Source organism: Mus pahari, chromosome 12 (assembly GCF_900095145.1).
Source record: "Mus pahari chromosome 12, PAHARI_EIJ_v1.1, whole genome shotgun sequence".
Lineage (NCBI taxonomy): Eukaryota > Metazoa > Chordata > Mammalia > Rodentia > Muridae > Mus > Mus pahari.
Genome location: NC_034601.1, coordinates 67,268,860 through 67,284,600, shown reverse-complemented (window position 1 = coordinate 67,284,600; position 15,741 = coordinate 67,268,860). Strand labels below are relative to the sequence as shown.

At 36.6% G+C, this 15,741-nt stretch overlaps 1 protein-coding gene across 1 annotated transcript in view; it reads left to right on the top strand.

Annotated features, from left to right (window-relative positions):
• Robo2 (roundabout guidance receptor 2) overlaps positions 1-15,741 on the top strand; it is a 1,496,637-nt gene that overhangs the window by 225,658 nt on the left and 1,255,238 nt on the right. The gene's annotated exons all lie outside the window — the stretch shown is intronic.

Sequence of the window (15,741 nt, the reverse complement as noted above, 5' to 3'; positions counted from 1 at the left end):
GTAGTACCTGAAAGATCAATTGATAATGGATTCATCTGTTCCAGGTGTAGACCTCCCTTTGTGATCAGTGGGGATTCCTGGTTTCCTCAATGACAGCTGACCTGTAGAGAATATTTAAATAGATGTGTAAAGCATGCCTGGACTGGAAGGACACTGGAAGGTTATCTCGCCACTCTCTGCCTTCCAGCAAGGCCATACTTAAATCATCCAAACAACTTGGTCACAATGTTATTAGAGCTTGTCAGGAAGAATATTTCTTTGCCCTCCTTATTTGACCATATAATATGTAACAACTCTTATTGGTCAATTCTTCATTTTTATTCTTCCATTCACTCTCTTTACAGCTATTCGGTTTTAAATGTCTTCCCTACTTATTTCTTTCTACAGAACACCTAGAATCTACATATGGCTCTTTGATCTTTCAAGGGGATAAGGTATCTGCTAAAATTAGAACTTTAAAATTCTTTGTCAAATATCTGACCAAATTTCATTGTATGTATGTATAAATGCTCAAAAGTAAAGAAAAAGAATTGGGAACAGTTTTGTCTGAAATCGACACAGGTCACACTCTGTTTTAAATATTTTCATCTGTTGCAGATCCTTCTGGGTACATAGAAAAGTTCACACATCTGTCAAAAAATTCCTTGCCTGTGTAATGAATCATCATTTGATATGACAATACATGATCCATTTTCATGCCATGAGCTTATTTTTTTTTCTCCTTTCATACCCAATGTGTCAATGGGTAAAACTCCATTTCTGAAACTTATCTTAGTCATCTTCCTCAGACCTGTTTACTGTAAGACTGTTCAGCATATCTCTGAGGGAGGAAAATGACTGCCAATATAACCTTGCCTCCCCTGTGATAAAAAATAAAATCCATATCCTCATTCAAATTAGTGAGCACTGATTTCTAATGTAAGTATACTGGCTACTAAGCAGTACAGAGTACTGTGTTTGTTGGCTTATATTGCATTAGTTCTAGTGGCTGGAATCAGAAGGGACTAGAACTGTCAAAAGCCCATCTCTAGTGGCTTATTTTCCTCAGTCAGGCTCGACTTCCTAAAAGCTCTGCAGCATACCAAAATGGAGCCTAACTGGGGACTAAGTATTCAAACACAGGAGCATGATGGCAAACGTTTCAAGTTAAAACCCTAATAGTATCTCCATCTTTGTCCTCTGTTCTTAAGTCTCCTATTTAGAACCTGTTACCTTCCTTTTAGTGAATAAGCCTTATTAATATTTCCTAGGAAAAAAAGAACTGTCAGTGAATTCTCTGCACATCTGTCTACCTCATACATGCCCTGTTACAAAGAATTGTCTTATACCCACCTTCGGCTCTTCTGTTAACTCAGTACATGGTCTGTGTATAGATGGTTGTTCTGTATATAGATGGTTGTTCTGTGTTTAGATGGTTGTTCTATGTATAGATGGTAGTTCTGTGTACAGATGGTTGTTCTGTGAATAGTCAGTTCCTCCACACATGTTTTCATTCTGCCCTGCAGGATAAATCATGTCTGACTTGTGGCAACTCTGATCTATATTGGTTCTGTCCTGTCACTGTTGAATCACATTCATGTCGTATTTATTTTAAGATGACAAACATACAGCTCTTCAGTTGCCTGTCTCCAGTTCTTCCTTGCTGTCATTCCCTGACAGTGAGTCATTGACCTGATTAATTAAACTTGCTGTCTCTATTTCTTGTTCGTCATTTGCAGAATCATTGATGCTATAGAGCTATTTCTTCTACTGGACTCCTGAGAAACTTTTCCACATGTCCATGACAATCTCCTCTTTAGTAAAAGGGATGAAGACATTCATTCATTATTTTATTTTATTTCATTTTATTTATTTTATTTCTAGTTAGCATTGCAAAAAGGGACATTATCTCATTGAATCACTCTTATGTGTTGACTTCTATATTGATATCAACTCATTTTGACCATTCCACTAATAATTTTTTTGGAGATTCCTTCCAAACACATCTCTTAAAGTTTGGTAATTTTAAGGATTCTCAAGACACTTATGTGAGGTTGCCTTTCCTTTTCTCAGTGTTCCACTCAGTCTTTAAGTTGGGTAGCCCCAACTTTCATGTGTTTACTATCTCTTAATGTGTATTAACCCGCTTTTACTTTTTTGAAATTAATTTTGTTATCTGACAATTTGCCTGCGCTATAACTTGCAGCTGATGTGTGTGGCGTAGGGTTCTGTTTTCTAGTTCTAGTTGGCAAGAAGAGACTTAAATAGCTCGTATTGTTTTGCGGACTTCTGGAGAATCTCTTGCCAACATCCCTGGAGGTTTCCTCCATCAGACATTGGGGTTTTTGTTTAGCTTCATACTTCCTGCAGGTACATGATGATTTTACATGGTGCTTCCTTTGCATGTCTAAAATGGGTTACAAGGTAAAAAGTTTCTATATGGCTTTGCTACACACTTCACTTTTGCCAGCTTTTTACCTGCTCACTTGCCTCCCCATTCTCTCCATACATCTTTCTGCTTAAAGCTTTCTGTATTCAGTATTTTTCCTCTTATAAAGAAAAACATTGAATCAGGACTGACTTGAGAAACATAGTAGCATGCAGGCAGACATAATTCTGGAGAAGGAACCAAGAGTTCTCCATCTGGATCAGTAGGTAGCAGGAAGAGAGAGTGAGCTACTGGGGCTATCTTGAGCTTCTAGAACCCCAAAGCCCACCCCAGTAGTACACTTCCTCCAACAAGGCCACATATCCTAATCCTTCCAAATAATGACCCTACCTATGAGCGTATGGGGTCATTTTCAGCTAACTACCACAATATATATGTGTATATAGATATATACATGCATATTTAATACCTTAGGCCTTTTCATTTATGCTTTATGATTTTTATTTCCTCCTACCCACATCTCACACATTAAAACTACCTGCTCATTCTGTCCAATAATTGGAAAGTGTTTTTAGACATTTCTATTTCTTCTTGTGAAGACTTTTTGTTTAATTCAATAGCCAATTTTAATTATGGTGTTTATTTTCTTAATGCTTAGATTTTTAATTTAGTGATCTTCAAGACACTAATCCTCTATCGGATGAACTCGTAGCAAGCATATTATCTCATTAAAGGGCTGAATCTTTCGCTTAGTTTATTCACTCTTTCTGTACAGAAGCCTTTTTAATTTCTTGATATTTGAGGGTCTATTTAGAAATATTTCCCGACACATGAATGGTGAAGTATAATACATATTTTCTTTAAAGTAGGTAGTTTTAGACTCTCATTCTTAGACTCTAGTCTTTGACTCATTTGGTGTTGAGTTTTATATAAGATAAAAAATAAGGATTGAATTTCATTTTTCCATCTGTTGATATCCAGGTTTCTAAGCATTATTTGTACAAGTTGTTGTCCATATAGCCATGACTGTCCTAGAATTCTCTCTATAGACCAGGCTGGCCTCCAACTCACAGAGATCAGCCTATTTCTGCCTCCAAATGCTGGGATTAAAGGTGCACCATCACACACAACTGGCTTATCATTTAGTTCTTTTAGAAGTCTAAAGAATACTGTGTTTGCTTTCATATGTCTGTAGAAATTGCATCATAAGAGAGGTAGGAAAAAGCATGGCAATCTATCTCAGTTTAAGAATGTATGCTTATCATGTATAAAGGCCTAGATTCAATTTCCAACACCAAAGATAAAAATTAGGCTATAGATATTGATTATTGAATTTTGAAATATATATTTTAACTATAATGAACACTATTATTACATCACTATAAGTGATATGCATTTTAAATTTTTACATATTGTGAATTACATATGGTATCCTTGCAAAAAATCACAAATTAAATGTCATTTTTTAGAGGTCTTGAAATATATTATGGTAAATGAATCACATCAGGCTACAGCTTAAATTAAAATGGTAAATTAAATAAAATGACTTTGGAATTAGCAAGGTAAAGTAAAAGGTACCAACTCATACAAGTAAATGCTTATAGTAGTTTTATTGGTAGTTATGACTAATGCTTGTCAGTGGGTCCAAGAAAGCTTCAGAAAAGGGAACATTTTTAGCAGTGGTATAAAAGGGAAGTCTGACAGAATTTAACAAGGAAAAATGAAACATACCATTTGTTATATAATCCCCTAAGTAATGTAGAGCATGAAATTTTAAACATGCTAGGAGGCTTATGATTTGGCCACTCAGCGTGATGGTACAAAGGACCGAGGAATTTGGATATGATGTTCAAAGTTTTCATCATATATGTTTGTAGATATAAAGGAGCTGGGAGATTTAATCATATGTTAATTTTAGTGACATCACAAACAGCTTAGAAACTTTGGCCATAGAGCATTTGTAAAAGTGATCTTCTTGGTCAATCAAAATTAAATTTAATATAGAATAAAATTTTCTCTGATAGATATCATTGTGCGTATGCTTGCAGACATAGCTCAGGACAACAGTTCACTTTTCTGTACTCATTGCCTACAAGCAATGTTAAAATGTTTCAAAGAGGAGAAATATTGATACATGTTAAAACTAACTTATTATGATGAATTTAACTTCTTTCTGTTTACCAGTTAATGTGAATGAAAACATAATAACAGATATTGCTGTTATGTCAGGTTAGTGATTACAAGTCCTGGGCCTATTGTGATTTTGGACAGACATGTATGCAAATAAGTTTCTCAACAATTGCCAAAGGAATATTTTTGTTTGAATTGCTTTTAATTAATACTCTATTAAATGAGTTGACATCTAAGTCACCCAGAGCATGTGGTTGAGGAGGGCAATAAAGAAAATAGGAACTCCACATACATTTCTTCTTCCAAAATTGATTTTTTTCTACTCTGACCTTACCTAAAAATAAATTATAATTAACTTAGTTTTTAAAATGTATCAATTTCCACAAGGAAATTTTGTCAATGTACAAGCAGGTTTTGAAAACTAGAAATATTGTAATTGTATGTAAGACATGGAACTTATTGGCATTCTTTTATATTCTGCTTTTTTTGGAAGTGTCATAAAACCAGAAACTAACACTGAGTATAATGGTATACGGTATTAATAGCCAATTATAGGAAATAATTTATTTAACCATAAATACTAACTTGATATTAAGTAAGCAAATAATTATTGTAATTCAAATGGTGTGCATGTTATGCATCTAATTTAGTATAGATAAGTAATAGCTTGTAGTGGAAAGATGCCAATACTTTAAAGGTGATTTAGATGCATCCTGTACAAATTGAAATATGATCTCAGCTGGTAGTAAAGGTAGCAATTACACTTGCATGTCCAGATGCGTAGCAACACAGCTTTTATCCTTGTCGGGCATGGAGATGCACTTTCTTAATCAATTTCTCTGTATATTTAGTTCTAGAATGGGGTATAATATACTTGATATACAAAAGAGATATAATTAACAATAGTTTAGATTCCTTTCCAAGTAGTAAATACTACTTTCCATTTAGTATAGCATATGTGCAAATTGTAGTTATCTACAGATTATTACCTGGGAATTTATAAAGTTTAGTATTGTTTAAGGTTTTTTATCTAGGCAACAACAGAAACAGAACTTGAATTTCTTATTTATTTCAAAAATTGTATATGTTCAAATCAATGTTTTCTTACCTGTTGATATTGGCTATGGAAATTATTTTGCAGAAGATACAAAAACATTTCTTTTTATTCTCAGCAGAATGCAATCAAAAAATCATTGTGTTTTCCTAAGGTTCATACTTTTCTATTGTTGTGACAAAAAGACATGACAAAGACAACATGAAGACAGAAGGCTTTATTTGAACCTAACAGTTGCCAAGAGATATGAGTCTCTTATTGTCATGGAGGAATGACAGGGATGAGAGCCAGAGCAGCAAACTGAGAGGCCATGAGTTGAACTGCAAACCTCAAGAGGCAAGATTCTTTAAGTTGTCAAAGCTGGCCCACACCCCCTCCACCCACCAGTGGACATTTTTTTCTCCAGCAAGGCCACACCTCCCCCCAATCTACTCTAACAATACCACCCCCTAGGGACACAAGTTCCTTGGCTTGCTCCTGAGACTTTTGAAGTGCCAGCCGTACTCCCAGCTTTTCATTTTGAAATCCACCTCAGCACTGATTTCCCTGTGTTCTACCCTTGGCCTCAGTCCCTTCTTTACTCATTGCCAGAGTTCTTCAGAGTCACCTCTCAGTTATCTGAGGAACACAGGATCCTCCCACACATATTTGTTCCAGTTTTGTTGGGAACCATAGTATCTTAAGCTTAGAAATAAAGCTTTACTGGCTTCAAAATTGAAGGAACAGTTCCAAGAGACTAGCAATCTGGCAATTTCTAGAAGTAGCCAGTGATTCTTCATTTATACTTAGCTGGAACACGAGTCCCTTGGTACCACAAGGCTCTAACAGCAGAATTCCACCAAAACCATCAACGAGCTAGAAATCTACTTTTCACAGAGACTATTGAAAGGGGTAGAGGCACTGATGGCACCATTTTAAAGACTCAGTGTAAACATGGAGAGCTGCCAGAACATATATAAAAATAGAAATCTGACCTACACATTCTGTGACAACATTAGGAGACTGAGCCTCAACCTATGTCATAATTAAGACCAAAGGACTAAAACATGATTCAATGGCCAGCTTATCACATCTCTGTGCACTGACAACTTAGTACCAACCAAAGAAAACTAACCATGCTTTGAGCATCCTATTGGGTGCTCAGCTTCAGGCTAGTCTACTTAGCTTCACCATGGCAACAGCTCATATAGGGCACATGCTAAGCCACTCCGGCTAGCCACTGAGTGCTGGTGTCTGGTTACTCCATAGATTAAAACTCAAAGGAAGAATTGCTTTTAGTATGTGTGTTTACATGGCTTGTTTATTAGAACACTAGTTATTTGGAAGTGACTTTGTTTCTATAACTGGTAAATGAGGAAAAAAAAATCATTTCTGTTTTACTTGTTAAGGTTCTCCAAGTAGACCCTAGTAAAGTTGACTTTAAAAAGCCAAACCAATATGAGAACACCATATAGATGTATTAATATATATATCACCACATGGAGATATTCAAATAAGAAATATAAACAGTGATAACAACCTGAGTTTATATACAATCTTAGCTTTGTTGGGGGTAAGCTTTGTTGGGGGTAAGACAGGGAATTTGGGGAGAATAAACTGAATAATGTTCTCACAGTTTTATACCTAGAAATCCTTCATTAAAATGATATATGACATATTTGTAGAGGTGTGCTTGAATCTGCAGGCTATCTAGGGCTCATCAGCTCAAAATAACTAGTACACGGGAAATCAGATTTGAGGGAGGATATTTTAGTGACCTTCATGTTTAAAATGGCAAGAGTACAAGACCGAGTTAGCAACTAATCTATGAGAAGCCTGGACAAGCTCAGGGATGAAAACTGGGAATAAGGGAATGTCATATTAATAAAGATAGGAACAGACAGTGCAGAAATACACAGTGCTCACTGTTCTCATTACAGGCGATCCCCTTTGGTTCTGTGACAGAGAGCAGTACATCAACAGAGGTAGCTTGTCCTATAGGAGACATTACAGCAGCACAGTGGGTTCAGACTCCTTAAGCTTCTTCATGTCAGGGACTGTTCATGTAACTGGCTGCTCAGTTTCTATCAATTCCTCTCACTCATAAGCAGTCTGGAGCCAGCTTCATGAGGTACATGCTGGACTCCTTCTAAAACTGACCTGTGGGTTCTTGAGTCATTAATTGAAAAATAAAAGATTTATTGAGATTTGTCCCTCAAGTTTGTGGAGCGTGAAATCATGGTTTCCTTACACTTCCCAGTCTGAGCACTCTGTCTGCTTTGAATTATTTATACTGAGCTGGCATAACTTTTATGATCAGTGGAGGAACAACACAAAGCATGCTAATTCTTTAAAAATGAAATAAATCACTGGCATTTAAAAATAATTTAATTGGCCGTTTCCCCTGTTTGAGACCTCTTGTATACAAGCTCTTCACTCTTGATTTTGAATACTAAGAGGAATCATTTCTGATCATTTTTACAGTTGGCCATCTACTTCCTCCCAGCATCTAATTTTGATAGTTAATTTTATGCAAATGGGTTAAAACTAAGTTTAATTTCTTATTTAAAACATGGCCATTTGCAATCTCAAGTGCGACTTTTTTCACTCCACTCAAGACTGTTCCGTTCCGTATTGAACTGCATTTCACTATACTTCAATTATTTTGTGCCATGGTTTGAGGAGAAAGATTCACCTTACCATGGAGGTTTAGAAATCATCAAGAAGTGTTCCACATCCAAACTACTCCTGGAATAATGCAACAACAAAGAACGTCACTAATGGACCATCATTACTTGACTTCCTCCCTGTGGCCATTGTAAACAATTACTGTCCAAATGGCACTATTTTAATTCAAAGGTTGCAGCTATGCACTTCAGAGCCGAGGTTATAGCTCTTCCCCATCTGTTAATTCTGTATTATTAGAATTTAAATTTCTTAGGGAAACAGATGGCTGTAAACTTTAGCAGGTGTTTATGTTGCACTACCTCAACTTTAAATGCTGAACAGGTACAGCTCTAAGTTTGCGGGGCTGTACAGGGAATTGGTGCTTTAAGATGTGTAGTTGAAGAATTAATTTGTTTTGAACTACCTGACGAAAATTCAATACACTCTGCACAGTGGTTCATGCTTACTCGACATGATGCAATAGAATGAGAAATGTCAAAAAAAAAAAAAAAAAGATTTAAAGAAACTCTGAACTATATTCTTCAAACCAGTCTACCACTTGCCCTGCTAATAAAATGCCAAAGAAGAACATGATCCAAGTGTACTTCAGTAGATGAAAGCCGAACAAACGGGGAAGCATTCATGCGTCAGTGACTGCTCCAGTTGTTATGTGCACAGCACAGATCATCGCTGCTGTCTCAGAACAAGATGTGAATCTGCATTTGTATTCTGTACATCTTCACAATATTTTCTACATACATCACATCCCGCTTCGCTTGGCAATAATCTACACAGTTGAATGGAGCACTGTCTACTGCTTCATAATTCATACAGTGAAAAAAGAGGGTAGAGAAAAATATGAGAGATTGTGTGTGTGTGTGTGTGTATATATATATATATATATATATATATATATATATATGTATAATAAAGTAATAGATATATATTTATATTCCAGAAACATACAATTCTGTAAATCAATGATCAATATATAACATACATTTATCAAATCATCTAGTTAATAACTCATTTTAGCCAATTCAAAAGTGACTCTAACTTGGATTCACAAATCATGGGTAACTTATCCTGGCATACAGTTGTTACTTGACACACATTTTTATCCTGAAAATATTTCTCGAGTTTGCTAAATAGGTCATAGTTTGAAGGAAAAAGACAGGACCAGGTACTATTTAAATTGTGAATAGAGCTGTAGAAACAAGAGTTCTTCCTTTTGTGGATTAAGATTGTTGCTAATTGCCCGCACATTAATTCTGCTTCGTTGACTCTAAAAATGAAATTAGTGAATAACAATAGAACTAAGAACTTTTGAAACTTTGGCACCCACAGTACATTTCTCTTCTTCTATGAGCTTTCAATTCATAAATGTTCTGGACTAAATGGTTTGTTGACATCTTGTAATCTTCCTTACTTCACTTAGACCATGAATTCAAGAGCATTCTCATGTTTCTTACATTATTGAAATACATAAGCAGTAAGCATCCAGATGATGCTGTTTCTCTTGGGAATATAACTAAGAATGACTCTCACAAATTATAATCCTTATGCCTGATCCATGGTCGTGTGTAAAAAGTTGAACTGGTTGTCTGAAGGCAAAAGCGTCTGCAGAATCTCCTTCCAGGACCTTACTCCTGCCCAACTCCCTCTTGTCCTCTACTTAGGGAGTTTGGCTGTCCGGACCGCTACAGTAGGTTTCAAGATAATTATTATAATGTAAGAGACAAAAAAATTTCCAGAAGGAGCAATGAAAGACAAACCTCTACTCTTGATGCTATTTTATTTTTCTCTCAATGGAAAGGACCTGGATCTGTCTCCTTTTTCCTAATCTAATTCCCCCTTGTTCTAAAGATGGTGAGGATCGTTGCTGTGACCAGCTCCCCCGAAATCCACTGTACTTTGTTCTTTACCTCCACGATAGCTTTGTTAAATAATAACTAATAGATTCTCTTCAAGTTGCCTGAGTAGAGTACATTCCATGTGTTTCTCAGCTGAACCCTAACTGATGAAGTCTCTAAATGACAAGTCAAACAATTGAAAGTATTCAAAGTTTTAAACTGCACCTACTGGTTACTTCCAGTTTGCTAGGTGACAGATATTGGGAGAAAGTGGTTGAGAAATCCTCATCTACTATGGTATTTTTTTTTCCAGCATGGAAATTTCAGTTTATTTGTAACTCTTTTAAAGTTAAGCAACTACTTAGAATTGAGGAGAAAATAATATAGCTGTTCTTTTGAGAAATGGATGCTGTCAAGGCTTTATTACCAAAAGGAAGCAGCAAACATAATCAAGGCTCTTTCGCAAAATGGAATGTGTACTTTCCTGTCAAATTCCATTAGCTTACAGGTTTGAATTATAGTTCTATTTCACAAAATAGTATGATAAAATGAGACATAATATTAGAAGCTTAGATTTCTGTTCAAAAGTGCCTTTTCTTTCTGCTCGGGGGGAAAAACATTCTGAAATATATCCTTCTAATCAATTGTTAATAGTGAATTCGGGGCCCACCTGCACCAAATTGGCTGATCTCAGAATAGAACACCTTGCTATTCCAGACAGGATGCTCTTGCTTTCCTTGCTTGTGCATAAGTAAGCTGTAAGGTGAACTTCTTGCGAACCAATGGGGAAGTGATATTTTTATATAGCTCATAAATTGAGAATTTTCCCCTATTGGCTACATATCACCATATGAATGTATCCTCCAGACATCCAATTATGTGCCACAGACTCTCATGTAGACAGAAGTGTATAAAATGTCTCCAAGACAATGCATGAAAGCTAAATGTGTTATTGTGGTTGGTATGCTTTGGGTGTGGGTGTATGAGTGCGTGTGTGTGTGTGTGTGTGTGTGTGTGTGTGTGTGTGTACATGAAAACATGTATACACATATACGTTTAGGCAAGATGTTAATGTTTGGTAGTTTCATTAATTACTCTATATTTTGGTCTTTGAGATTCAGTCTTTCACTGAACTGGGAGCTCATCAATTCCTCTTATTTCTGCCTTGCTAACACTGAAAATTCAGGAAGCCTTAGGTTTTGCTTGTATTCAGGCATCTGATCTTGGGTCTTCATTATTGCATAGCAAGTATTTTACAAAATAAGCTATCTCTTCACATTTCAGTAGTATACTTGTAAATGAATAAAATAAGGGCCATCACATAGGTCAGTATAATTGAAAACTTATAACATCTAGCAATTTTTGCAAATAATGAAATGGAATAGAAATGTGGACTTGAAATGTTGCTAATATGAAATTACCACTAGTTATAAACAGCTTTAAATAAAACCTGGTACACTAATATAAATAATTTTAAAAATAGACTTTGCTCACTTATTAAATGGAGATAATACTTATGAGTCTTCATCTTTCCCTTGGGCTGAGGATTTAGATAAAGTGTTATAAGTTTCATCCAACAGAGTCTAACATAGAATATTTTGTAGCTATCAGTTTCTACTGCTGCACTACAAGAGTCTGTATTTGTTTTTTGTAACTGTTAATCAGAAAAAAAGTGGGGACTGATAACAGAATAATGCTGTGCTGGAGGCATTTAAAGGAGATGCTGATAAGAGAATGATGCTGGAGTAGAGGCAGGGAAAGGCAGTATGTATCTTTGGAGAAGAGAGAGTCCTAGGAAGCAATAGACATTAGCAATAGCATCCTGGAGGCTACTTCAAAAACAAGAAGCCACCATACTCAAGTTGGGCATGGTAGTGCATGCCTTTAATCCCAGCACTTGGGTGGCAGAGGCAGGCAGATTTCTGAGTTCGAGGCCAGCCTGGTCTACAAATTCCAGGTCAGCCAGGCCTATACAGAGAAACCCTGTCTCGACCCCCCCCCCCCCAAAAAAAGAAGCCACCATACTCTAGTTCTGCAGAGACAAGAGGGAACAATGGGGCCCTACGACTTGCTCCTGCTAGCTGCCAGAATTATCTAGTTGCATGGTAACTTTCTTTAGCTGTACTATAACGTATTCATTTCCTTATGTAGTTTCATCTCCATAATAGTTCTTCTCATCAAAATGGTATATGCACGGCTTTTCACTTACAAACCTCTGTGCCTTCTACCTTTCTTTTTTTTTTTTTTCCTGTCTGCTATCCATAGCTCTGAGATCCTTATCTGCATTAACATTTTGACAAGAGCTCAAGCTTTGGGGTCAATCTTCTTTCTGACTATTCACTGACTGATACAGGTAACATGAAATGAGGAGAAATTCCTGTGTCTGTTCATGCATATACAGCTAGAACCACATACTTCTGAGTCTAGTGTGCACGTTCAACTGTTTCCCAACCCACTTTGTTTTCATTTGGAAAGGAGAAATGTTGAAGTGACCAAACATTACTGGTGCCCAGTGATTGCTGGAATATTCCACTGGCCTCCTCCAAGCACAGCTAAAAACTGTCTCATGCTTGCAGCCTCTATGACCTCTTATAGTACAAATTAGTTACTAAAACACAAAGCCGGACCTTTCCATTCATTTCCTTTCTTTTTTCAACTTTTATGAATTACTTTTATGTTTTTAAAGTCCAGCCATTCTCCCCTCCTAATCTGCCCTCCAACAGTTCTTCATCCCATTCCTCCTCCCCTCTGTCTCCAAGATGAGCTCATCCCCCTACCGTGCTTCCTCATTCCCTGGAGCCTCACGTCTCTCTGGGTCTTCTCTGACTGAGACCAGGCTGTTCTTTGATGCCCCAAGACCACACATTGGTAGTTTTTTTTATTTGGTGAATCAATGCTTTATTTTTACTGTCTGTCACTCTAGCTGCCTTCACTTACTTTCCATTCCTGAAACAATTTTATGGTTATCATTTATGTATATTACTGTTGATTAACATCTGTTGTGGAAAATACTAAAAAATGATCCCGCCAAGTCTCAGCGGGGCCATGTCATGTTCCCTCGCTGCTGCTGCTGCTGCTGCTGCCACTGGCAACTCTCTGGAGCTATCCCCCAAGCCAGGTGATTTCACTTGATCAGTCTCTAGGTCTGCCAACGCTCTGGCCTCAAGAGGCCATAGGGATCCCTCAGGGCCATCCCTAGGATGGGGGACCCTTGTTCCTCTCACTTCCACACATTGTCCCACACACCCCTGGTTAGCCATCTCAATACCTAATTACCCGGTAGAATTAAGACTCTTAAGCTTATAGTTAACCAATTAGATTTATGTATTAATAATATCACATTTTATAAGATGCCAATACAATAATTTCAGAGCCAATTGATAATGATAAAACTTTAACCCAATTATTCTAACCTGTAGATAACACCACGCCCGCCTCCGTTTTGGTTCTTCTCCTCCTCTGAGACCTCTTTGTCTCAATTCCTAGCTCTGCCCCCCCCTTTCCTGTCCAATCACAGGCCTGCCTCTGCCCTAATGTGATTGGACAGAGAAAAATCTTCAACAAACATCCAATGCTTTGTGTATGTGTGTTTGTCCATTTGTGTCACAGTCGGATGGCTGGATTTGAATCTGAGCAAATTTAAATAGGCAATAAGGAACCTTCATCCATCACCCTAGACTTCAAGAGTTTGTTATATTCTTCCTTATGTTAATTTTTATGGTTATTTTATTAATTTACATTTCAAATGCTATCCCCCTTTTTTCTTTTCCCTCCACAAAATCCCTATCCTCTCCCCCCATCCCCTGTCTCTTTGAAGGTGCTCCCCCCATTCCCACTCCCTAGCATTCCCCTACCCTACACTGGGTCATCAAGCCTCCACAGGACCAAGGGGATCCCCTCCTAATAATGCCAGATAAGGACATCCTCTGCTACATACCCAGCTGGAGCCATGGGTCCCTCCATGTGTACTCTTTGGTTGGTGGTTTATTCCCTGGGAGCTTTGTGGGGTCTGGTTGGTTGATATTGTTCTTCCTATGGGGCTGCAAACCCCTTCAGCTCCTTCAGTCCTTGCCCTAGCTTCTCCATTAATATCCCAGTGCTCAGTCTAATGTATGGCTGCAAGCATCCACATCTAAGAGGCTCTAGCAGAGCCTCTTAGGAGACAGCAATACCAGGCTCCTGTTAGCAAGCGCTTCTTTAAGTTCCTTTCTTCTCTGCTTGTGTGCTAGTCATTTCATGGATCTTGGGATTCTCCTTGTCTAGCACTGACAAGCCTTTTTCATTTTAGAAGGCTCACTTGATCTACTCTGTCTCACCTTTCTCATACTCCTAGGATATAGTAATACACAAAGCAATAATACCTTTATTTGTATATGGTAGACATGTCATTAATGTTAGTCAACCCTGTTTAACATGTTTTAATTTGTAAGGACAGTTCAGCATCAGCCTTAGAGCATTATATTCTCAATACACGTGAGAAGGACATGAATTATTTTTCATCTCTGGAGACCTTAATTTAATGCAAATTTTGGGATACAACAACTATCACCATTAATATGCAAGATAACTTGTCACAATAATCCCTTTAATAATTAACTTTAGCTCACAACCTCCACCAGATGCTGAGACTGAGCAGAGAATGAGCAATTCCATGATTTTTTTTAATGTAAGAAGCCTTACAGCTGTGAAGATAAAGAGCAGCTACTAAAAAGTCTACATACAAAATATTTTATTTTTTATTAAGTATTAATATAATGAGCATAAAATTGAAATAAGTACATCTTTGAAAGTACAGTTGTATATGAACATTAAAGTAGATTTATTTTCATCTTCATACTAATTAAATGTAGTCTTTTAAAATACATTAAAATTAATATTTATGTTTATGAGTGTCTTCTTATGTATGTGTAAGCATATAATGTATGTTCCTTGTGCCACTAGAAGACAAAACAGGGCATGAACTCCTATAAGTGATGATCACCTTACAGAGGCTCTTTGCAAGAGCAATATCTGCTCTTAGCTGCTGAGGTATCGCTCCAGCCCCTTTACAGTATATCAACAATAGCTTATCAAAATATGTACTGGTTGCATCTCCTGGATTATCTCAGAAACATTGAAGAAGAAAATACATGTAAATTATAAGCTCATCATGTTCATTTTAATATTTTTCTAGTACATAACATTACTTTAAGTGGAGTTGATATTATAAATTAAACCACTAATTCAAAAGTAGAAAAGGTGATTTTAATTTTTCAGGGAAACCATAAATTTGTGATTCTCTGAATATATTTCTCTTGGTCTACACTTTTCAAAATGATTACTGTAAATGTACAGATGATAGTGGCAAACTAAATCTGAATTACATTCATCATCTTTTCTCAAGGAACTTGTATCTAAATTAGTGAATGACAAGAAAAAGAAAAAGATTATTTTTGGATTTATATTTCACTAGAAGAGTTGATTCTGAAAGAAAAAAGGAATTATATCTTTTTTAGATTAAGAGTTTTGATTTTATTATGATGATGAGTTTGATATTAGATTTCATTAAAAAATAGTATTTTTAGAATAAAAGCAAAAATTCTAAATAACACCTGTATTAGTCAGGGTTCTCTAGAGTCACAGAACTTGCAGATAGTCTCTATATAGTAAAGGAATTTATTGATGACTTACAGTCTGCAGTCCAAATCCCA